Source organism: Mauremys reevesii, linkage group 3, assembly GCF_016161935.1.
Source record: "Mauremys reevesii isolate NIE-2019 linkage group 3, ASM1616193v1, whole genome shotgun sequence".
Taxonomy (NCBI): domain Eukaryota; kingdom Metazoa; phylum Chordata; order Testudines; family Geoemydidae; genus Mauremys; species Mauremys reevesii.
The window spans coordinates 10684307-10707375 of NC_052625.1; the positions used below are offsets into that span (position 1 = coordinate 10684307).

Consider the following 23069-nt stretch of genomic DNA (forward strand, 5'->3'; position numbering starts at 1 on the left):
GTTTTGGCCCAACAATTACAGGTTTCAAGTGAACTGTTTTGTTTTTCAGCTAGACCATTTAGATTTTCCTTTTTTTGCTGGAGTCAAAATTTTCCTTGGAAAACTTCAATAAAAACTTTTTTTTTCCATTTTCTTCAAAATTTTCTGTAGGGAAAAGTCCCCATTTCCCAACCAGCTCTAGCTGTGTCAAGTAACCGCTTAATAGCTGCGAAGATGCATACTGTAGTGTATAACAGGATTGTATTTTTGCAATGAGCAGTGCCTTTGGTGGAGGGCATATTTTACTTTGCAGCTTTGAAAGCAGAGAGAATTTGCAGCTGAGGCAAACTACAGCTGTTTAAATCATTCCTCAGTGAAACGATTCTCCCATCAGGAGAAGTCCGAGTGGTGTATTTTTACATCTTGAAATGCCTTTGCTGTTCTTCTGCCCAGCTCAGTTTGTGAAAGACGGAGAAGATGAAGCTAGACTTCCACCACTCCTTTAAGTAAAGAAGGAAGATATAAGGCTAAATTTGACACCGACTAGAATAGGACTGCATGGGCGTTACTGAAAGGTGTATTTAATCCACGTGCTCTCTTTCACTGTTAAACTGCTAGCAGTGCGCTAGACACATTGCAGATATGATCTATGGCAACATTACAAAACCCTCTCAGAGCTAATCAGTATTAAAATATATCTGCCTACAGGGACGTATGACTCTGCTGTGCCTTTAAACCACAGGCCTGTGCTGGAAGTTATGGGCGATCCCTGAGGCACGGGGCCTGATTATACTATTACCTCCACCAGTTTTACATTGAAATTGTTCCTGATTTACACCGGTGGATGAGGAAACAGAATCAGGGCCAGTGTACAGGAAGCACAGCTCTGCTTTCTACCGACGTGAATCCAGAACAACTCCACTAGCTTCAGCAAGGTTATGCCACACTGACACTAGCACAATGGTGTGTGGAATGTGGCTCACTGTGCCCACAGGTCTGGGGAGCATATGGGGCGTGCCAGCCTCGGCCCCACCCACTCCCTGTCCCTTCTGGACAGGCTGGCCCGGATGGCAGCATTAGCTGCCGGATTTTCAGTTACTCCATTTCTGCCCTTGAGGTAGGGAGAGTGGCAGGGACACAAATGTAACTTGTGCTCCCTGCATTCTGCAGAGCCCTGTGTGGCGCTCTGTGTAAAACGGAGCCGCCGCAGAGTAAGACAAGACCTAAAGACGACAGACTGAAGTCCTGTGGTTTCTGTGAGAGCAAAGCTCTCTTCATGAGTGTTAGTTGCCTCTGGCTGACTTTCTGAGCCAGGTTCTGTGAGGAGCAGAGGTTCAGATGTTCACTGCCGTTCAAGTAAGCCTCCAAAAAGTCTGCTTTGGCCTCAGACACCAGAGGGAAGCATTTCCAGACCACAGGGGATAGAGGTGGACCTCCCCACCCCACAGAGAGACACTACCATGCGCCTGAACCGGCACCCATTAAAGCCAACAGCAGCTGTATCACTGATTTCAATAAGCGTCGCATTAGAGGCCCTGTCTCTGAATTCAGGGACACACCCCATACTGGAGCTTCTCCCACCCCCAAAGAGGCACTCCTGGTTTGTCCTGACACACGTAAATTCTATGGCATATTGCAGCATGACCGCCTAACAATCCCAGACAGTACGATCATTTGCCTAGACACAGCCTCTGTGGGAAGCAGGCAGTTGAGAAGCGAGCACGGTGGCACACCAGCCCTGTCATCCCCTCAACAGTCAAACTCCACCCTGACCCGAAGACTCCGCTTTCCTCAGGGATGAGAGGAGATTCGCTCTCTCTGCCTGTGTTGCCCTGACCTCTTTTTAATCACAGGCTGAAAATGCATTGAGCTCTGCACACTGCCTGTGTGAGGTGGGCCACACTCCAGCAAGGCCTGAGCTGAAAATACCAAAGCAAGGGTTTGTTAATGCAGCTCTTCAAAGAAGTGCTGGATTCGAGGGGATTAGCAGCCGACGTCACAGCACGGCACAGAATGAATAATGTAAAATGATTGTTGTTGTGCTGTATCTGTTCTGCAACTGCAGACCTGGCTGGGAATAAAACAGGAGCTGATACAGTATCATTTCACAGAGTGAGCTTCTTCCGGAGAGACCACAAGACACTGGAAATGTCAGCACCTCTCTGTCTTCATTTTAGAAAACACTTTGCTACTCTGTGGGCCAGATTCTCCTCTCATTTACATCAGCGTAAACCTGCAGCAACTCCACTCCAGTTAGTGGAGTTACACAAGTGTGAAACTGATAGGCGAGAAAAAGCAGCCCTATATTTTTCTATTGATCACAGCAGTGAAATTGATCAGCTTGGATAATGGAATCTGGCAAGGAAAAGACGAGAAGTTCATTCCGCCCTTGGTCATTAAAGCTCCAACTGCACTTGAGTCAAGAATAGGGTTGCTACCTCAGGGTCTTGGATAAATTCCAAGGTGGCTAATTACATTCTGTCTATATTTCCCTGTGGTTGCAGTTAGAAAAAAATGGTTCCTTTTTTCTTCTAAAATCTGTTCAGTCATGTTGCTCATTCCAAATGGCCACACTGTTTCACCCCAGTGGCTGCTGCATTTTTCTATATATGATCCCTCTCTTTGCAGTTTGAGAACCATCTGATGGAAAGACACGCTATAAACATAAGCTAAAATGATTAGGGGACTAGCATAGCCTAGAGAGGAAGACTACGTGAGAAGAAGACTAGCCTTGTATGGGAGGCAGTGTGGTCTAGTGGATAGAACACTTGACTGGAGACCTGGAGGCCTCTTGGGTAAGTCGCTTCCCAGCTCAGTGCCTCAGTTTCCCTATGTGTAAAATGGGGATGATGAAACTGCTTTGAGATCTCTGGATGAAAAGTGCTCTCTAAGAGCTAAGTATTACTGTAGTCAGGACATTTGCCGGGAATGCAGGAGATGTGGGTTAAAGTCCTAGTTCTCCTACAGAACTTCTCTATGACTTGGGCAGGTCTCTTAATCTGTCTGCAGCTCAGTACCCCCGCTGTAGAACAGGAGTAATGATACTTCCGTGCCCCTCACTCTTTGTATGTCTTACCAAGAATGGGCAAAGATGTGAGTCTCTTCCTATGTGTCTGCCAAACACCAATAGGACCCTGCTCTTGTTTGGGGGCTCTGAGTTGGATAATGGAAATAATAAAATAATTGTAAAAAAAAAAATCACACTTCGTTGTGATCAATTGAATTTTATATATACCTTTGAAGTTCATAGAGATTTCAAGCATCTTAAATACAAAGGACCAACTTCACCTTTGATGGAAAGGCACTGAAGTCATTGGAATTACATCAGACATGCATTTGACCCCAAAATATTTGTTATAAATCTTTATGGTGGCCCCAAGTAGCCATGAGTCAGATAAGCAGCAAACAGAAAATTGCCCTAGAGTTTTATAAGTGCCATTTTGTAATAAAATATTTAATATTCCTAATCTTTGTTCAAATAAACGGTATTGAAAATACATGGGGCCAAATTCTCTGCTGGTGTAAATTGGTGTCTGTGGCTCTGCACCAGAATGACTGTTTGCCTCCCGTGCCTTCTGCTATGCCTGCCGCAGCTGTTTTGATTTGTACACAGCACTGCTGCGTGTCCCTATCACAGCCTTTCTCCTTCATGCCCCGAGCAAGTTCCTGCAGCTAGAGCAGAGCTGTGTCTGCAGATCCTCCTCTCCCCACAGACCCAGCAGATCCACCACCTCCCGTGAACTCCAGGCAGGAGCGTGTTTGCTGTGTGGAGCCAGCATGCTCAGCTGGGAAGATGTGATGTGAGCTGTCCACATTGAGCAAACAAGAAGAGCAATTTCAAAACTTCCTGGGACTTTAAAAGGGGAGAGACACATGCCTGTGTACCTGGCTGCAGGGCAGCGGAGTTCAAAACAGTGAGCAGAGCGGTCAAGGAGGGCATTGTGGGACACCTCCTGGAGGCCACTGAAGGAGACATAAGCAACGCAGCAGTGTCTATGCTGGTGGTTCTCAAACTTTTGTACTGGTGACCCCTTTCACATAGCAAGCCTCTGAATGCGACCTCCCTTTATAAATTAAAAACACTTTTTAATATATGTAAACACCATTATAAATGCTGGAGGCAAAGCAGGGTTTGGGATGGAGGCTGACAGCTCACGACCCCCCATGTAATAACCTCGTGACCCTCTGAGGGGTCCCAACCCCCAGTTTGAGAATCCCCGGTCTACACTGACACTGAGTCACTCCAAGTATGTTGCCTTAAGTGCTGCGCCTCTTGTCGAGGTGGTTTTCTTATGTTGGCGTAGCTGGAGTGTTAAACGGTGGGAGGCGCATTGCAGTGTGTTAGGTTGAACCTAAGCTTCCTTATGTCAAGTTAAATGTGTAGTGTAGTCAAGCCCTAACTTGGCATTGCAGAGAGCAGGAGCAAAGGCATGGCTGAGAGGCAGGAGGGGGCAGGAGATTCCAACGGTGGGGGTCTGCAGAGGCCATTCATGACAAAGGGAGAGGAGGGAACCTGATAATTTTTTCTCCCATTTAAACAAAAATAATCAACGTGTACAGACTAACTTTAGGCATCCACCTTTGGAAAATTGCCCTAGAGTAGTTCAAATGAACTCAGCCACTAATCAGAGCTGGCCAGCAACAAGAACAAATGTAGAGGATTCATGGGTGGGGAGGAAGGGTTAGTGATCCTGACTGTTTTCATGTGTGAAATAAACATATGTGAGCTTGATTTCGTCTGAGGAGCAGTTTACGTCACTCATGAAAGTGCTGACATCTTGAGAACATGACCCCCAGAGCCATGGTATCGGATGCCTCCAACTGTTGGCAAAACGTCACCCCAGCCTGTGTTAACTGATGGTTTTAAAAAAAGGAGAAATGAGGGGTAATTTGAAGTAATTTTACCTGGTCAGTCCCTCTCGGCAAACGTGCCAAATGCTCAACTTCTGTTTGTCAGTATATCTCCAACAAAGTCAATGAAAGATAATGTGGCTTAGTGGCCTCCTTCAGGGAAGGAATTTTCCCTTCCCTTCCTGTGGAACAAACTCTCTCAGTGGAAGGCACACTTCTCCAACCTGCCTTCTCGCACACAAACACATAGCAGAGTGTACATTAAAACAAACCCGAACCCTCCGAAGCACACTTGACTCCCCTGGGGAGAAGGTGAGAACAAACCACACATGACAGAGGTAAGTCACGGGGCTTAATGTGCTACTAGAAGGCATCCAGAGACTACGGGGGATGAGGCATGGTGTACACGCTTAGATGGACCAGGCAGCGCAGTGGCCTGAGACTGAAGAGACCTGAGTGTTATTCCCAGAGCTGCCCCTAGCCTGCTGGGTGGTCTTTGACACATCATTTCACAGCTCCATGCCTCAGTTTCCCCTGCTGTAAAATGGTGATAATGATACTGACCCTCCTTTGTAAAGCCCTTTGAGATCTATGAATGAAAAATGCTACATATGAACTAGGCATTACTATGACTGAAACTACACCACATTATGTCAGCTAAGGCTCTGGCTCAGCAGTATATTATGTATTGGAGTCTTGAGCCAGGCATCACTATCCTGGTGTGTCTGTCCTGTCAGAGATTTATGGCCTGATCTGGCAAGTAAGTACTATTATCTACTATCTAGAGATCCCAAGCTGAGCTCAGGACCCCATTGTGCAAGGCTCTGTACAGACTCATAGTAGGAGAGATTCCTTGCTCTAAAGAGTTATAATCTAAGTAGACAAGCCAGACAAAGAAAGCGAAGGGAAATAGAAGCAAAGAGAGTGATGCGGCTGGCAAAAGTCACACCGCAGATAAGTGACAGAACTAAGAATAGCCATTGAACAACACAGCCTGTGAAGCCATAACACTTAAAATCAATAGGAGCAAGAATGCTCAGCAGTTTTCAGGACAAAGTCCCCATTTGTGTTTGTATATGTTACAGTAGGTTTCTTCAATTCCTAGTCTAGGCTTTTTTTACTTAGAAAACTCTGGGTTGTGTCTCTGTGGGATTTTTTTTTTAATTGTATCTGTTAATTTTCAGAAGAACGGATTTAAATTTCTATGCCAGCATGCTCCCTGTAGAATTGGATAGGAGACAGAGCCTCTCATTGTAGCTGCTTGATGAAGAATGTTTCAAAAATAAACATATTGTTTTAAACAGCCTAGAGATCTGCTCTCAGTAACTTTGCAGCAAACAAATCAAATGGTATGTCAACAGCCCAGAAATTTGCATTGCAGCGCTGTATATATTGCAGCATTCTGAGCTGGCTGTGAGCTTTGTAGGTGTGGGTAATTTTCATTAGAATTCAGCACACTGCACTGCAGACAGGGAAACCTGCCAAGTATTTTATTTTTAAGGAGGAACTACATGACCCATTTATGCCTTCAGCACTAGCAACTTCTCACTTAAAAATCAATGCAGATTTCAAGTACCTGTCCTATGCTTTGCTCTGCTTTCTCCCTGAGAAACCTACATCAGATGGATGACTAGGGTAAGTGGCAAAGATTGACAGAAGGGAAGCATTGAGCTCTGGGTGTTTTCCTGCTTTTGCTGCTCAATTTTTGTCACCTCATATCCAGAAGAAAAGCAACAGGCCTAGGAAATAGCAACTGATTTTTTGATGGCCAAGTAATTGACTGGGTGAGATATTATTTGATGAGACTTTTACATAAAGTGGAGGTCTTGTGTGCTCTGCGCCAATGTTACAAATCCAATGGATGTTTTTATAAAGACAGAGCTCTCCCCTATCCTCATTTCCTGCTAACTATGTATTTGCTCTGTGAGTCAGCTGGACTGGTCCTCCCAAGAGACAACTGACTGCTCATGGTGCTGTATTTATACACAGCCAGAGTGAAGGCGTGTGCTACCCCTAGAAGGGTCAGCCAGGAGCTCATCATCAGAACCCTTTGAGTATAATCAAGGAAACTCTCTGCTCCACCCTAAGACTGACCTATTTAAACAGGGAGACAAAGCAGCTGAGGTAATATCTTTTATTAACTGACTTCTGTTGGTGAAAGGGCAAGCTTCATAGGGCTCTTCTTCAGGGTTAGGAACAGCAAGAGAGCTGGGACTCAAAGCTAGCTTGCCATGGTGGGAAATCTCTCCTCCAGGTTCCTGAAGACAAGCCTGAACAGGCTCAGAGACTTTGTTTAAGGGAAGGGCTTCTTGAGCTGTTAATACAAATATTCCTTCTGTGATTCCTTATTAAAGGGGCCATACTTATTTTTTTTAATTAGGCTTTTTTGTTTGTTTGTTTTGCTCCCTTGGCCCAGATCCCTTTACGGGAGATGTCTAATGCCCCAATGGGAGAGCAGTAAGGCAAGAGGAGACTAAGGGGGGATATGATAGAGGTATATAAAATCATGAGTGATGTGGAGAAAGTAAATAAGGAAAAGTTATTTACTTGTTCCTATAATACCAAATGAAATGAGCAGCAGGTTTAAAACAAATAAAAGGAAGTTCTTCTTCACACAGCGCACAGTCAACCTGTGGAACTCCTTGCCTGAGGAGGTTGGGAAGGCTAGGACTATAACAGCATTTGAAAAAGAACTAGATACATTCATGGCAGTTAAGTCCATTAATGGCTATTAGCCAGGATGGGTAAGGAATGGTGTCCCCACCCTCTGTTCGTCAGAGGATGGAGATGGATGGCAGGAGAGAGATCACTTGAGCATTGCCTGTTAGGTTCACTCCCTCTGGGGCACCTGGCATTGGCCACTGTTGGCAGACAGGATACTGGGCTGGATGGACCTTTGGTCTGACCCAATATGGCTGCTCTTCTGAGGCTCACCTGCAGTGCCAAACCTGCTCACAAGGGGTTGCTCTGAGATTCTGCCTAGCCCCTATACAAGTGTGCAGTAGTGGGAGCGACAAAGGAGTTTCCCGTAGGCCTTGCACAGCTCATGGCAAGTCCAGGTAGAACTGCAGTCCCTCTACTCAAAAAAGCACAGAAATGGCTCCCTAACTACTTTGGGGGGGAAGACATGAGTGCCCCAAACAGATGCTGGAAGCATGGCAACAAGGTGGAACTCTGGCTCCTATACCACTCTGTGTGAGCCATGCTCTGGGGGAATCTATTTCTCCGCATGAAGAGATGCTGGGGTGTCTGTGTGTGTGTGTGTGCGTGTGCACACACACAATGTATTGGGAACTCCAGGAGGTATTTGCTGCCTGTTTGGGGCAGAATGCTACTATGTGCTCACCGAGGAAGCATGGCTCCACAGTGTCCCCATACACAGCTGTGGCATAAACACTAGAGTGTAGCCTATAGTCTGCAAAGCCCCTATGGCCAGCCCAAGCATTCAAAAAACATGAACTCAGGCCCCCTACATTAAAAAAAAAAATTAGGATTATTCTTATTTGCCTTCTAGGGTTCATGGCTTTGAGTTTTTCCTCTATGAGCATACTGGCTAGGAATTTCATTTTGTTTAAATGAAAGCTGAGACTCCCAGGTGGTCACAGGACTCCAGGAGCTGGGGATGTAAAAAAAAAAACACCAAATGTCATGAGGTTTGCAGTGAGTTAGCAATCTGTTTCCTTCAAGATAAAACACTTTTACTGATCAAAAAGTATTACTAATTTGAATTGTCTCCATTTAATTATTTAAGGCTGCTGGCTGGCAGTTTACTGGTATGAGTCTTAATACTGCTGGGTGGTGATTGTAAATCTAATTACTGTTAGGACATTCAGAGCATCTGTAGAGGTATTTTTTCTCCATGTCAAATCTAAAGGAATACAACATTAGTTATAAGGAAAACTTAAAGCTGGATCAAGTCTGCTCAACAGAAGCCTGATCCTGAGCCCAGTCATTGCAGTGGGAAAGCTTCTATTGACATCGATAGACCAGGATCAAGTAATGTACCATATCTTTGGGCACACATAGTTTTTATCTAACATATTATGTGCTTGCACAGGGTGAGCTGGGTCTGTAAAGGGCTAAGGTCCTACATTTGGCCTGAGCCTGAATCAGGTGACTTGAGGGTCATGTGACCGCAACCCAGCAGCAATGCCTACAATCAGAGAGGGCAGCCTTTCTCAGTGGGGGAGAGACTGTGGAAGGATCTGGGGTACCTGTTTCTGCAGAGCAGCATGTAGAAGGACAGCTGCCAGGGTCTTCTAGAACAGGGGTTCTCAACCTTTTTCTTTCTGAGCCTCCTCCCTACCTCCAAACATGCTATAAAAATTCCACGGCCCACCTGTGCCACAACATGGTTTTCTGCATATCCTGTAGATTAAAAACCAGGGCTGGCATGAGGGGGTAGCAAGCAGGGTAATTTCCTGGGGCCCCACACAGCTAAGTTGCTCAGGCTTTGGCTTGAGCCCCAGGTGATGGGGTTCCCAAACCAACTATAATTTCCAAGCGGAGTGTGGGGTGGGAGGAACTGCTCCAGTTCCTCTTTGAGCAATAGAGAGAGGAACCTGGAGAAATACCATGAAGCTGCTGGTGGGTGCACACTGCATTAGTGAGCCCTATCAAAAGGGCAATATGTGAACTTCCAAAGAAGGAAATCCAGGGAGGTGTCCAACTGCAGAGGCTTAAGGAGGGAATCAGCTACCAGGGCCTGTCCCAGGTTCCGAGGGCAATGGGATGAAAGGAGAGTTCTGAAGGGGTCTGGGAGAAGGCCGCCCAGCAGGCAGATGGCCTTGGGATTAGATGGGAGCGGAGGAGCCAGGTAGAGGAAGACTCCAGGGAGGTAATCAGGGTCCTGCAGAAGAACAGAGAGTGGGGGAAGATCCCGGCTGGATTAAAAAGTCAAGTCTGGAGAGATGGCGGAAGTTGCTATTGATGTAGCTTGTGTTTTGCTTCCGAGTCTGGTTCAAAGACTTCTGGGAGAAGCCCTGGAATTGCTTCCATTCCACTCTTCTGTCAAGAGTAGATGAGGCCTAAAGGGGCAGAAGACATTGTGATGTTACACCCATTATTCTTCACAGAAATATGGTTATGATATGAATATGGCATGACTAAGGTATGTTTTATGCAAGAGGGGTCATGTGAGGTATCATTGAAAAGGTTAAGACCTACTGCAGGGGTGGGCATCCGCCCCTTTAGACGTCTTACTTTGGCCCTTGAGCTCCCTGGGTCATGGGCTTGTCCTGCTCTGCATGTGCCATGGCTCCAGGAAGCAGCGGCATGTCCCCCTCCCTCCCTTCTGGCTCCTATGCGTAGGGGAAGCCAGGGGCCTCCGCATGCTGCTCCCTGCCCCAAGCGCCACCCCCGCAGTTCCCATTGGACGGGAACCATGGAAATGGGAGCTGCAGGGGTGACACCTGCAGACTGGGCAGCCTGCAGAGCCACCTGGCCGCACCTTTGCATAGGAGCCGGAGGGGGGGATATGCTGCTGCTTCTGGGAGCTGCTTGAGGTAAGCACCGCCCAGAGCTTGCACCCCTGACCCCCTCCCACACTCCAACCCCCTGACCCAGTCCTGATCCCCCTCTTGCCCTCTGAACCTCTTGATCCCAGCCCAGAGCACTCTCCTGCACCCCCAACCCTCATCCCCAGCCTCATCCCAGAGCCCGCATCCCCAGCCGGAGCCCTCACCCCCTCCCACACCCCAACCCCCAATTTCGTGAGCATTCATGGCCCACCATACAATTTCCATACCCAGATGTGACCCTCAGGCCAAAAAGTTTGCCCATCCCTAATCTACTGAATGTGTTTATCCAATTTGTATGCAAGTATCATTTTTGTATCTGAAGCTAGGAATATTGACCATGTATCTGTATTTCAAATGTGCTATTTTGGGTGACACCCACAACTAGCCCTTCAGGTACAACAATAAAAAAGCCAGACAGGGCCGATGGCCCATTGGCAGAGAAAATGGACTGTGCAAGAGCTTAGTCTTCCTGTGGATGCTCCAGACAGCCTGCGAGTAATGGCTGCCACAGCCCTGCAGAGACATGTGACTGAGTCACCTGGTAGTGGACCCCTCCTTGGACTGCCAGTGTTTTTCCACTGGAAGACAAAGGGTTCCTGCCATACACAAAAGCTATATAAGGCAGGGGAATGACATCATCGAGTTTCTCCTCTGCCTCCCTGACCAACGAGACACTGGGAAACACCTGGAAACAAGAACTGATCTGAGGGGAGAAGAGTTGAGCCTAGGCTGGACAGATGTCTAGCCTGTGAGCAATAATACCTGAAGTTTCAAGCTGCAGGCCAATGCAGCTGGCTTTCAAGAACCTTTGCAATTTACCTGAAAAACATTTAGGGTGAGAAATTAGGGTGTATTTGTAGCCAGTTTCGTAAGTGAATCAAGCTTAGTTTGTGTGTTCTGTTTTGCTTAGTAATCTGCTTTGTTCTGTTTGCTATCCCTTATAATCACTCAAAATCTGCCTTTTATAGTTAGTAAATTTGTTTTTGTTTATTATTAAACCCAGTGTGTGCAACTTCTAACTGGGAGGGCAAGAAGTTGTGCGTATCTCTTTCCACATTGAGGGAGAGGGTGAATTTTTTATGAGCATGCGCTGTATAGAAAAATCTGCACAGCGCAAGCCAATATACCTTTGGGTCTGCACTCCAAGGGAGGTGGACACCTGGGTACTGGGGCAAGTCCCTTAAGCTGAGTCTTCCCAGAGCTGATCTCAGTGTCTGTCTTTCTGCAGCTGGGTGTGGCCCTGCCTGTGTGCATGCTGGAGGAGGCTTAAGAGCCTGGCTCAGCCAGACAGGTTAAAGAGGGCCCAGGCTGGCAGAACAGGCAGGCTGAGTGGTATCTCATTACATCTGGTGGTACCTTCAAGGAGGGCAACCCATCACAGACATCACTGATGACTAGCAGTGTGGGTTGATTTCAATCAAGGCTATTTAAATCACCAACTAGAAAGCCTTGATTAACAATCATTTATTTTAAGCAACTTTACCATTTGTGTTTATTACCTTCTAAAGAAAGGTACATTCTCTCATGGGTTGACATACCCATTAAAACATGTTGATTTACAACTAAATAGAGCCTTTACGCTAGATTGGTACATCCTTTTGGTACCTGGGAGGGTACAGTATAATCACTTACATTTATTTAAGCAAATATATATCTTACTACTTTCAGTAGTATTTTAGAAAAAGCTGAAGGACATATTGCTTTGTTAACAGACCATTAACTTTTTGATCCTGTTGTGTGTCACGGTGCATTTGGATGGTAACTGAAATGTAATTAAACACACCACAGCATATAAAATTTGTTTTTATTAAGCGAAACAAGCCCTTAATACATGACCTATTGTGCCATGTTTACAAAGCTTGACCACAAAAGTTTGATGTTTTTTTCTCTGATTCTGTTTATATGGAAAAGCAGCTTTTTAACTCAGTTTTTAATAGTGACTCATAGATTCAGCATATTTATTTATATTTTTAGGAAATTATAATTTTGGGCGTTAATTTATTTTGTATTAATGTCAGATTTGCTTTTAAATAGGCCCACTTCAAAAAAAAAAAAGTTAAATAATAAAAAAACCCAAGATTTAAAAAACAAACCTCCTCAGTTTTTATTCTCCCCACCCCCCCAGATGGCTAGTGTTGTGAGGGACGCTGTCTGTGTGGAACAGTGATACCATGAAAGGGAGGGACCTGGCCAGAGGGCTGAGTCACAAGAAGAGACCACGCTGTTGGAAGAGGGCGCACGATGAGGAACGAGCTGCTATCCCCAGCCAGGAGGGGGTGCTCTAGCAGTGATTCCATTGTGTAGAGGCAGATAATATTAAAGTAAAGGAGTTACAGCCACAAAAGTTCTCTCAGACTCTTTCAAGTGGGGAGGGATAAATTATTGAGTGAGGAAGAAACTGTGGATTATTTGATGGGCTTTGGGGAATGTGTTTTTTCTAGGATGTGCTCTAGTAACTGCATAATACAAATGCCTGATGTATGCTACATATCACTCCAGAAATCGATGGAGTTCTGTTCCAGTGATTAAATTGGTCTTCAAAGGGGAGATGATCCAAGAAGCTGTATGTATTAATCTTCTATGGGTGATGACAATGGTGCATTTCTGGTTGACTCAAATGTCCTTAATAAATTAAGGATACAAACCAGATGCTTCCTGATATGACAAACCACATCTGTTTAATAAGTTGGCTTTTTGGGGTGAATTCCTGCTTCCCCACAGAATATAGGAAGGAGCCAGGTGGGTTAACAAGAAGAAAGGTGTCTAGGATTCTCTTCCCTGCAAGGTCAGTACATCGGTGAAGATTGATGGCTCTCCATAGTTGATTCCACAATATGTATTTGAGAGTAAAGTAGCTGGGGCATTTTCAGGCATGGTACTGTACGTGGCTGCCTTGATAAAGTGAGCAAGTATAAGGTTTTAATCTTACATAGATTAATAGTAGCTCTGGGAATCAGTCATGGCCAGATAAGAAGAGTCTGATGGTCTGGGTATACGGTGCTTTATTTGCTGCATGGGAAAATACTGCCATCAATTAGATACCCATTTTAGATATAAAACTTAGCATGTAGACCAAGTGAGATTGTATCTGAAATGCACAAGGCTATATGAAAATACAAGTAACCACTTGCATGATGTCCCAAGCTCTACTTTTGGGATGCTTGGTGCTGATTTTTCCTCTCCTCCGTCGTCTTGTGTGGGTTCTCTAGAACTATAAATACTTGTCCCTGGGGGAAGGTGAGTGAGTGGAGGAGTAGTCCAGTGACAAAGGCACTAGCCTAAGACTTGGGAAACTCTGTGCTCTGCCACAGACTTCCTGTGTGACCTTGGGCAAGTCATAGTCTCTCTTGCTTCTATTTCCCCCTTTTATTGATGGGGAATAGTACTTCCCTGCCTAACAGGGGATGAGGATAAATATATTATATTGTATTATTCTGTATATTATATTAATTATATTATATATTAGAGATTGTGAGGCACTCAGATGCTATGGTAATGGGGGACAGATAATGCCATAGATACAGGTATTGCTTTGATAATTATAAAATGTTTTATGCAGCCCTACTTCACACTGGGTACATCCTGAGTGTGCTTTGGGCCAACCATTATTTAAGGCCAAACTTATCTATCTAGGTACTTATATGATCCTCTTCACCATAATACTTCACCACTGTTCCCAGATTGTGGGGTGTTGTACTCTGAGATAAACTGATGACCCAACCTGGTCAGTGCAAAGCCCCCGCTTTGGATGCTCGGGGGCGGAGGATGGAAGAGGTGGGTGGGTACCTGATGGTCCCTCACTTCTCCCCTATCTATGGCTGCCAGAAGTGAGGGAGGAGACTGCAGTGAGCTGTGGCAGAGTTCTGCCTTTCTTTGCTCCGTTTGGCTGCTCCAGGCAGAAATCTTCTGACCCAGGCAGAACAAATTGAAAGTCAGAACACAGAGCATTTAAGTGTCGTTTTTGTTTCCCTGGATGAGGCTTTTGCAACCCTAACACACACCTTCACGAAAGCATCCTGGTGTGTGTTTGAAAGGACAGTCACATCCCTGGAGCTGAGGGTACCTGGCATCTTGCAGGAGCTAACCTTTAATGCTGTTATCTGTGGACTGTACACTTACGCACCAGTTCCCCACATGGTTATAGATTTGATTTTAGCTAAGTGCAAAGGTATCTGGTATAAACATGGCCAGAAAATAACGCCCCCCCCATGTTCATTTCAAATGAGTCTTTATTCTGCAAACCATAAAGATCCTCCAGATGTGAATGGAAAAACTTCAGCTTTCTTAAGGGAAGAAAGATGCCCTTGCAGTTATGGCACTGGCATGGGACTCAGGCAACCAGAGTTCAATTCCCAACTCTGCTTCAGGCTTCCTGTGTGACACAGGGCACTTTAACCCATGTGGCCTCTCTTCCTGGTCCTCTACCTGTATGTTCTAACCATTTAGCTTGTAAGCACTTTGGGGTAGGGATTGTCTCCACTGTGTATGTACAGCACCTAACACAATGGGGAACTGATGTTGAGAGGGGCATCTCAGCCCTACAGTAATGCAAATAATTCTCTCAGTGCATTTGTGAGGGGATGTGAGATCACATCAGAAAACACTCCCAAGATCAGCTCCCTGGGCCTATTAAAAACAAGTTTAATTTAATAATGTGGGAGCCTGCTGTTAGCAGCTGCAGTTACATTATGCATGATGCTTGGCTGCTTGTGATATGATCACACTGCATAGGACTTCATTAGCAATTCTTCCATCTGACATTATGCTTTGCAGTTGAGCTTTTGGGGCAGCATGCTGCTGCTTCGCACATTTACAATATCTTAATGCAGCTGTCTATTCAGAGATGCGACTTTTCAGGCATCGGCAATCTAAAATGCCTCTGCTATTTGGATCATTACAGAGCAGTGAGTCACATATGCAGCCCTCTGTAGTGGGTTTACTGTGAATATTCATTCCCAAGGCAACTTCACAACCTCCCTGCATCTGCCGTTCTGTATTCAAATTCTGATAACTGGTAGTGACTGTTGGCCATCATGTATAAAGGAGCATAATCTTGGTAATGGTGGAGGATTCCTTATAGAATTAGGGATGTATTTTAAAAAAACTGCTTTATGGTTCTCTCTCCCTGCTACCATATGGAAATCCCTGGTTTGATTCCTAGGCTCAGTCTCCTGCTCAGCCCCTAAGGCAAGGGAGAGCTCATCTGATTCCAAGCTGCAATGACCCCATGGCCAAACCAGTGGGTGAAAGTCTCTCTAGGGAGTAGCACGTACAGCGGATGACCCAAGGCCTGGAGTGAAGGAAGTCACAATTTATATCTCGCTTTGCCTTACAAGTTATCCCTCTCATCATGGCTGTTCGGATGCCAGTGTGATCCAGAGTGGGTGCAATTGGGGTTAAGCACGGGACTCTTTCATCTGCACTGAACCATTTAATCACATGCTGTGCCACATCCCACTTCCGTTTTCTACAGTGAGGTAAAAAGGGAGGCAATATATAAATGAGTGTGGTCTGAAGAGACACGAGTTGTGTGCGACTGTAAGTAAGAAAACTAGATGCTTCTCTCATTGGCCTTACTAGGCAGGAGTAACTCGCTAGCCACACACTAGAACCAGGATCCCTTGAATTCAGTGTCCCGTTCATAAATATGTACATCCTGCTCTGCCTAGAACACAGTCCTCCTGCTCTGTGCAGGATCAAGCATCCCCCAGAGTCACGCTTGGTCCTTCTACCCGGTTGTGGTGATCCTAGTGGCACCCTTTGGGTCTCTGTTTCCCAAATGATGGATGTAACATGCCTTGCATGAAAAAATGTGTATCCCCTCTGTCACTTTGTTTCTTAAGGATGGGTGACCTTAGAGGAGCTGAGGTATTAATGTCACCGTGCAGCAAACGGAAAACATTCCTGGTACTGTGGGAATGGCAACCTCGAGTGAAGGTCTTTCCTGGCTTTGCATTGCATTTGAAGCAACCCCCAAACTGAGAATCTGATCAGACTCCCCCAGAGCCTCACTGAAGTCAATGGGCCAGTACTCAGGCCCAGGGGTTTGCCCAAGTTCATCATATTGCAGAATTGGGGCCTGAATCTGCATAGCTTGGGTTAGATCCAACAGACTTGTATGTAGCTGGCTGGGATGAGTTTGAATTTCCACCCAGCTCTGTCTTCATCCAGTTCTTCTGTTACAACCAGCCAAAAGTTTGTATCTACTTGGGGGAGGGCACTTCCAAAGTGTACAGACCCCTCAAAAATAATTCCTAGCCTTTATCCATAAGGACTTGCTATATCCTGCCTCATGGACAGTCTTTCTCCTTCTCTCCCCATTTCTATTTACTCAGATATTCTAGTAATGACTGTATATCTCTCAATCTGTAGTGTAGTGATCATAACACCACTCGACCCGTGTAAGGTAGGGAAGTGCAATTATCCCCGTTTCACAGATGGGTAACTGCAGCACTGAGACTAAGTGACTTGTCCAAGGTCACTCAGGAAGCCTGCTACAGAGCAAGGAATTGTACATCAGGCTAATGCCCTAGCTGCTGGACTATCCTTCCTGTCCAGCCATCTAGCACTGACCTCTCGATATTTTCATAAATTTTGCTGCTCTCGGTGCAAGGTCCTTCTCCTCTGCAGCATTTGAAGCAGCGTTTCTGAATCTCTCTGCTATGCAGTCCAAAGCTGAAATCTTATGTCTTTGCTTGCCTACCTCAAACCAATTTTTTGTAATATTGTAAGAAAAACAAAGGGCAAATTGTGACATTTAGCTAATAGCAAAGCTCTGCAGCCTTACTCTAGCCAGCCTATGGGGAGTTCATGGAAGCACACTTCCCCCCCCCAATGGCCCAGTGCATAGGGGACCATGAAGGTTGCACTTTTTTTTTATATCATATGGTTCAGCCTGCTTATTCCCAGGCTGTGGGTGTATGTTTTCCAGTGGGGGAAGGGTAGCTCTGCACTCACTACAATTTTGTGAGCCATGGGACTGCAAACGCTCTCCGTTTAAAACATTATTTTCCTAGATCCTCAGTTTGATCATGTCCCTCCTCTCTTTGTATCCTCCACTGCATCAAACAGACCACTTGCCTTCACTTTCATGCCCTATCCCCACCTTATCTATCATCTCTTATATACTATCAAGATGTCCGCGCCGGACTCCACCCTGCCAGTGATACCAGTCTTTGTCGCCCACTTGTCACACTTTCAAACAAGCATCTTGGTGCTTTCTCTCATGCTGCCCCTCATGCATGGGCAGATCTCCCCATAAAGCCACCTCAGCACCATGCCTAACCTTCTTGGTGCCTAGGAAATCACTGGTACTCACAAAGCCTGAGTTAGGGGCGTAGGTTCCCTATTCAATGAGAGATAGGAGCCTCAAAACAAGATTCACAAACCTCAGCATGCTCAGTGGCTCCTTGCCTAAACTAGCCAATGGAAGATTCCAAGATGAGGATGTGGGCTAAACCCCGCCCCCTCTCAGAGATGTATACCTAAACTGGGCTGCTTGGGATTTTTGGCTCCCTCCCTTGGCATTAGGCGCCAATGCTATTTTAGCAAGACTGTGGGGGTGGGGAGGAGGCCCTCCCTCAACTTTTAGCTCATCTGGGTACTCATCTGGGATGTGAGAGCGCCCTGGCTCAAGTCCCCCCACACACACACCTGAAGGGAGAAGGAATTTGAATCTGCTGTCTCTCAGGTCAGTGCCTGAGTTACTGGACTATTCTGATGTGGGGCTCCGCAGTCTCCTATTAAAGCTATTGCACTTAGCATGAATAACTTTTAAAAGCCATTGGTGCAGGGGGACTGGATCCTAAGTCTCCCACCTTCTAGGTTAGTGCTCTAACCAGCAGGCTATATAGTCATTCTCATGCTTGTCTGCTCTCTCTGGCCCAATGTTGAAGCTCTCGCTGTGGATAAATACAAAATCTTTTGGATTTGGCCCATGCAATTTAAGGCCAGAAGGGACCATTGTGGTCATCTAGTCGGACCTTGAGCATACCACAACCCACAGAATTTCACCCAGTGATCCCAGCATCTAACCTGTATCTCTGGTTCAACAAAAACCATCTCATCTAGAAAGACTTCCAGTCTTCATCGGAAGACTTCAAGTGATAGTGGATTCTCCATGTCCCTAGGTAAGTTTGTCACAGATAGGATCATCAGTCATACTCAAACAATACTCAACTGCTTAAATCTACTACTCCTAACTCAGCTCATCAGGTAAGAACTTTTCTATTTTGTGATAAAAGAAAGAGTTACTCACCTTGTGAGGTAACGGTGAACCTTCGAGATGTGTCCCCCTATGGGTGCTCCAATGTAGGTGTATCCACATCCCTGTGCCTCGGATCAGAGATTGTAGGTAGCAGTGTCAGTTCAGCCTGCACCTGAACTCTCCCTGTCTCATACTTGGCCCCAAGGCTATCTAGCACTGCATGGATGAACTGCCCTCAATTCCTTCTCTACCACAGAGCACCTTGTTAAGAACCCTAAAGTAGAAGGGAGGAGAGTGGGTTGTGGAGCACCCATAAGGACACACATCTTGAAGAGCCACAGTTACTGCACAAGGCGAGTAACCCTTTCTTCTTCTTCTTCTTCGGGTAGTGTCCCTATGGGTGCTCCACAGTCGGTGACTCTCCAGTAGTTACCCCCAAGGCTTTGGAGTTGAGTGTAATATTGATGATGATATGGTGGAGCCAAACATGGCATCAGAAGCAGAGTTGTGGGTGATAGCATAATGTTCTGCAAAAGTATGAGCAGATGCCTAAGTTGCTGCTCTTCAGACTTCTGTGATGGGAACATTTTTGATGAAGGCTACAGAAGTGGAAACAGATCTCATGGAATGAAGATTGCCAGAGGCTGAAGATTGCAGATACAATAGCAAGAGGTAATGAGGTTCGATATCCATCTGGAAGGTCTTTGTTTTGAGACTGAGGTTCCTTGAGATCTCTTTGCAATCGAAAGGAATAGTTTAAGAGATTTCCTGAAGCTTTTTGTTCTATCCAAATAGAACGCCAAAGCTCTTTTGCCATCAAGTGTATGTAATATTGCTTCTCTCTTGTTATGGTGAGGCTTTGGGGAAAAGATTGGATGGTGAATACGTTGGTTTAGATGGAAGGCAGAGGATACTTGCAGGAGGCACTTTGGGTGTGGTCTCAGTGTGACCTTATCCCTAAAGAGAATTGTGAAGGCTGGGTGCGCCATTAGAACCCCTATTTTGCTGATTCTTCAAGCCCAGGTGATGCCTACTAGGAAAGCTGTCTTCACAGACAGATGCATAAGCAAGCATGTGGCCATGGGTTCAAAATGAGGCTTTTTAAGACACTTGAGGGCCAGGTTAAGGTCCCATGTTGGTGTAGGACATCTGATCTGTGAGAAGAGGTTGCCCATACCTTTCAGGAATCTTTTTGTTGTAGGATGAGTGAAAACAGAGTAGCTATCTATCTATCTTATGATGAAAGGTGGTTACGGCTGTGAGATGTACCTTTACTGAATTTAGAGCTAATCCTAATCCATAGAGTGGATGTGGGGGTAACGTGTTTTGAGTCTCACCAGATTTGGAATCTTTTCCATTTCTGCATGTGTGTGTGTTGAGTTGTTGGTTTTTCTTCTGTGTAATAGCACCTCTTTCACATCCTCTGAACAGGACATCTCTGCTTTTGAACCATCAAGGAGCCATGCCTTGAGTCAGAGGAGCTGTAAATTGGGCTGGTGGCTCTGTCCAGCATTCTGAGCAAGGAGGTGAGGAAGGGACTGCAGAATGATTGGCAGGCACATCGCTAACATATTTGTCTTGGCCAGGTGGGAGCTAAGCGAATAACTTTTTTGTTCTTTCTTTTCTTGAGCAGGACCTTCAATGTGAGAGGAATTGGAGGAAAGGCATAAAGGAGACCTGTGTTCCAGTGACAGAGGAAGGTATCTCCTGGCAGATGATGCCCAAGTCTGGCTCTGGAGCAGTGCTGGGAGCATTTCTTGGGTTTGGTTGTGGCAAATAAGTCAATTTTGGGGACTTGCCAATGTCAAAATATGTTGTGAAGAAAACAGGGTCCATTTCCCATTCCTGTTCCTGTGAAAATGTCCTGCTGAGGGTGTCCGCTGTGGTATTCTGCACACCAGGCTTCATTTGAATGGTTTGCTGTAGGTTACCCAACAGGTTTATTGGATCTTAAATTTAAAGCCATAAGAATAATGCAGAATCCCAAAGCGCAATGTCTGAATGTGTCAATTCTTTCACAGGTACCAACCCCCTTGCCTTTCTGCAGGAGGGGTGAATGTTACTCTGTTATGGTACCTGTTACTATTTCAAAAAAGGAATGTCTCCTATTCTGTCCCCTGCCAGACACCCTTCCCACCCCGCACAAATGGAGGAAGTCCAGAAACAGAATTTTTTTCTGGAATACAAACTAATAAAAAATCGAACTCCTTCCCCATTCTCCCCAATGCTTTATGTATTTCTCAACAAAGAGTATATTAATGGATATAATTATTTTAAATAAATTTTATCTTGAGGATAAGCAAACATACTCCCTGCTACACTACTCTATCTACCGGAAGACTGGAGTGACATCTGCTGTTTACCATGCAGATCTAGGAACACTTTTTATTTTTCACTTAGCAGCCATTTTGATTGAACAGATCCTTATGGAACTGTAATTTTTTAACTCTGGAATCAAATGTTTCTGGTCCTCCTCCCAGAGTGCTGGCGTGTGTGTGTGTGTGCGCGCTCTGTTTTTTAAATACCAATGTGAAGCATTCATTGAAAAGACTTGGTTTCACTCTTGATTACAAAAAATGTGTGTGTAGTTTTTGGTAATGGAATTGATGAATAGGCTAAAAGATCTCGGTGCTGAAAGGAGCAGTTTGCATTCTACACGTCACTGAGGAAAATGTAGAATACATTTTCTGCCATCAAGCTTTAGGCTTGAACAAATTCTTTTGGAAAGATAAAGCATGGGATCCTCAGAGCATGTCCACATTTATTCTTTTTAAGTGTCTGTATTGGTCTGAGGTTTCAATAGGCCACTTGTTGGCATTTACTGTTCTTGGTGCTGGAAAAATTTTTGATAGGCTTACAAGTCATAGCATTCTAAAGTTATTAATTGTGTAAAGATAAAGGTTATAGGAACATCCTGTATTTCTTTGGCTTTCCTCTGTGCTTTGATATCACCTTCAATTAGAGATGTCCTGCATCTGGCTGTTACTATATTCACTGCTATCAAGCACAAACTAATAGGGGCAAATCCACCCCCTGCCTCTATGCTGGCAAAGGGTCCCCAGGCAGTGGAATCTCTTACTGTACTTGCCTGTAAGGATGCAGGGCAGCATGTATTGTGGTAATCCCATTCAGAGATTAGCACCCATTGTGCTAGGCATTCTACCCCAAAGAGTTTACAACCTTAAATATATGGTGAGAGATAACAAACAGGGAGATTGTGAGTAGTGTCCTAAGCAGTGATGACAGCACACCAACTGCTGTTTATTAAATATTTATATTATTTATTATTATGATTGTACCCATAGGTTCCAATCAGGCCGGGAGCACCATTGTGCTGGTTCCTGTATGCACACACAACAAGACCATCTCAATCCACAGAGGAAGATCAGGGGATGGGGATACACCATAAGAGCAAATGAAACTGATGAAAAATTGTCCCAGCTTTGTTACCTGCATTGTAGGTTTGGGGGTGTGTGTGAAGGAGGGGAGGGGGGAGAGAGGTAATAGAGGTGGAGAGGGAAGAACCGTCACAGCTTGTCACCTGCTTAGCCATGATCATCAGGTTAGATTTAGGTAGGCTTTGTGGCAGAGTCTTAAGGAGAGTCTTAAGGAAGTGGCTGTTTAGATTTTATCATCTTTTACCAGGGAGTTTCCCCACTCCTGCCTTTAGTAACTTTGCTTCTTCCTCTCCAGAAGAGTAAAAGACCTCTCAGGAAGAACTAGACTGTCACAGCTGATGCCCAACAGTGACTCCCATGGCCAGATGTTGAAAATGCATGAAATGTTCTTTTCATTGCCAAACAATGAAATAAACACTGCCGTTCCATATTAAACTGTTCAGTGCCAACAATCATGCACTGATTTGCGAGAAATGCCAATGCTAAATGAGAAACAGAGGGACAATAACACACAATGAAATTAAAGCAGCCAGCAAAGGCCTCAAACATGGGCAAGCTCTTGGAACTGACAGAGCTCATGGGCAGGGTGGGTGGAGAGAGAGCAAAGGCCGGATTTCACAGAGGTTTGGTAAGAAAATGCAGCACAATTCCAGATGCTCTGAACCTAGACTACTTATCACTAGGACCACTCAATGCGAGTCTATGTATTTAATCAAGTGTGGTGTGGTTTTGGTTTTAGCTCTTGGGTATGTGTCACTGCCGATAAGGTTATTTTCTGGTACTGAAAAGCTCCTATTTGCTGATGAGGAAACAGAAATAATTTGTGTAAGTGGTGGTAAAAGTCTTGAAATAAGTAAATCTGTTTTAGAATTCAGCTGCTATTCCCTCTGAACAGACCTTATTTCTTGGTCTCAGTAGTAAAAGGAAATGAAATGTGTTTTTGTTTAAAGTGCTTCCTGTGACATTGTCTGACTTCCAGATGTGGATATTGATTTTTCTGAGATTGGAAAAACAACAGTGAAGGGCTTGATGTAGCACTGTTTGCAATGTGGCAGAGGCTACACTCTGCCCTTCAGCACAGCAAATTAAGGGCACAGGCAATCCTTTAAAGTTGAA

At 45.2% G+C, this 23069-nt stretch overlaps 1 long non-coding RNA gene across 3 annotated transcripts; it reads left to right on the forward strand.

Annotated features, from left to right (window-relative positions):
- The first annotated feature begins 6578 nt into the window (after positions 1–6578).
- On the forward strand, positions 6579–22698 carry LOC120401965. Of its 3 annotated transcripts, none has more exons than XR_005596884.1 (5): positions 6579–6954; positions 19987–20081; positions 20189–20255; positions 21861–22012; positions 22249–22698. It is a non-coding gene; the product is annotated as an uncharacterized LOC120401965 (long non-coding RNA). The 3 variants fall into 3 exon arrangements; XR_005596883.1 differs by lacking the exon at positions 6579–6954 and adding an exon at positions 11016–11184; XR_005596885.1 differs by lacking the exon at positions 6579–6954 and adding an exon at positions 19107–19227.
- The last annotated feature ends 371 nt before the right edge of the window (positions 22699–23069 follow it).